We start from the raw sequence: 2,559 nt of genomic DNA on the forward strand, positions 1-2,559 counted from the left end.
TTAGGATAATCTCCTTCAGTTACTTCCTTGTAGCTTAACAGAACAATAGAGTAGTGACCTTGGAATGGAGATAACAAACGCCCTAACCTTTGGAATAGAATGGATAGGATTAAAATCAACTGGTATAAATAAAGATGTAACAGGAGAATAAAGACAGAACCTGGCTAGAGAACCTGGCTAGACTGCTGATCAACTGAATGCTGCCTCCATGTCATTCCTCCTTCGCCAACTCCGTCCACACCTTTGGGAACCCCTGGACCTACTGGGGCTGGACCCCAACATCTTGGGAGTTGTAGTACAAATCTGGTCAGGGTTGAAACCATGTCGGTGGCCAAGGAGCTCTTACAGATGGACCTGTACACGCTGCTAGGCATTGAGGAGAACGCGTCGGACAAAGAGGTGAAGAAGGCCTATAGGCGGAAGGCCCTCTCCTGCCATCCAGACAAAAATCCAGATAATCCCAGAGCAGCTGAACTCTTCCACCAGCTTTCTCAGGCCTTGGAGGTACTGACTGATGCTGCAGCCAGGGCCACGTATGACAAGATCAGGAAAGCCAAGAAGCAGGCAGCAGAGAGGACCCAGAAACTAGATGAGAGAAGGCAGAAAATGAAGCTTGACCTGGAGGCCCGGGAGCGGCAGGCTCAGGCCCAGGCCCAGGCCCAGGACGAGGAGGAGGAGGAGGAGGAGGAGAGCCGGAGCACCAGGACACTAGAGCAGAAGATCCAACGCCTGCTAGAAGAGGGTTCCCGGCAGCTGGAAAAACTGCAGAGGCTGATGCAGGAGCTGATACGCCAGGAAGGGGAGCAGAGGTTGAAAGGAACGGCAGAACATCCTGAAGGCAAAGGAACTCCCAAGCTAAAGCTAAAATGGAAGTGCAGAGAGGACGGTTCAAAAGGCGGCTACTCCAGAGATGTCCTCCTGCAGCTTCTTCAAAAGTACGGAGAGGTGCTCAACCTGGTACTTTCCAGCAAGAAGGCAGGCACCGCCGTGGTGGAGTTTGCGACCATCAAGGCTGCGGAGCTGGCTGTCCAGAATGAAGTGGGCCTGGTTGATAATCCTCTGAAGATTTCCTGGTTGGAGGGACGGCCCCAGGGCAAGGATGGCCCCAGCCACGCAGGACAGTCACAGGGCTCGGTGGTGTCCGAGAGGGACTACGAAAGCCTCCTCATGATGCGCATGCGCCAAGCAGCTGATCGCGCAGATGCAGCAGGAGGACAAGGTGGGGCAGCTGCCGTAGCATCCAGCCCACCACCCCACAGCCCCTTTCACTAATAAACTTTTTTTTTAAGTCTAAAAAAAAGAAATGTTTCTATCTTTCCCTCTCTCCCTTCCTTTCTCAGAAATTAATAAAAACATTCTTTTAAAAAAAAAAGAACTATTAAAGAAGTTAAAAGTATATACTGTACTAAGTGTATATGCTAGACCACTGGATTAAGCCCTGGAGATTAGGGTTCGTGTTTGGCTGAGTTAATCAAGGAAAACTTCATGGCCAATGTAGGATTTGAACAATTTGTATAGTAAGATATATAACTACATCTAAGTTTAATTAATTTGAGCTGGATCTTGAAGAGTGTATAGAATGGAATTCTTTTTAAGGGGAAATTTAGAGAACTGTGAAGCAATAACATGGAAAAGTATAAAAATTTTTTATGATGGTGTTAACATTAGAAAGCTAAGAGTTAAAGATTAGATTGCAGAAAATCTTGAATAAAACATTCTACTTTGAAAGACAACAGGTACACACTGAGAGATTTTTTTAAAGGTGTGATATGATTAAAGTTATGTCGTAAGGGTATCAAATATATAGGAGACATTCTGAAAAGAGTGAAAAGTTAATGGAGATTAGACATGTGGTACTGGCAGGTATCAAAGCCACAAATGAAGGCTCGAGCTGCAATATATATACTGAAGAGTAAAATGAGCTATCTTGGAACTGGGCTTTTGAAGAAAAGGGTGTTTCCTATCACTGGAAAGTTTTGTTGTCCTTGTTTTTTAAATATATCTTTATTGATTTCAGAGAGGCAGGGAGAGGGAGAGAGAGATAGAAACATCAATGATGAGAGAGAATCCTTGATCGGCTGCCTCCTGCATGCCTGAATCCAACCCCGGACCCTTCAGTCTTCATTCCGCAGGCCAATGCTCTATCCACTGAGCCAAACCGGTTAGAGCTGTGTTGTTTTTTAGAAAGTGGTTTTTTGGTTTTTTGGAGGTTTTTTTTGAACTACAAATCTCATAATTAGAAAGAACTGGATAATAAACACCTGTACACCTGCATAACATCAATTACTAATATTTTGCCAAATATGTGCAGGCTGTGTCCCTCTGTCTTCTCTCTGGTCTCTTTCCTCCTCTCTCCCCCTCCCCCTCTCCCCTTACTCACCTTCCTTTACCGCCTCTCCCATTCCCTCTCTCCCTCTCTGTTTAGTTGCAGACATCATTACTCTGCACACATCTATTTAGAACAAGGGCACTCTCCTACATGACCACAGTGTCACAGCGTCGTTATCCCATTCACGAACGTGTGTGACTAGAGGCAGGGGCTCCAGGTGATCGAGTCCC

The 2,559-nt window shown here is 45.9% G+C and overlaps 1 pseudogene; it reads left to right on the forward strand.

The window, feature by feature from the left end:
* The first annotated feature begins 264 nt into the window (after positions 1-264).
* On the forward strand, positions 265-1,286 carry LOC102260623 (annotated as a pseudogene).
* The last annotated feature ends 1,273 nt before the right edge of the window (positions 1,287-2,559 follow it).

The sequence above is a fragment of the Myotis brandtii genome, unplaced genomic scaffold (genome assembly GCF_000412655.1).
Source record: "Myotis brandtii unplaced genomic scaffold, ASM41265v1 scaffold237, whole genome shotgun sequence".
Lineage (NCBI taxonomy): Eukaryota > Metazoa > Chordata > Mammalia > Chiroptera > Vespertilionidae > Myotis > Myotis brandtii.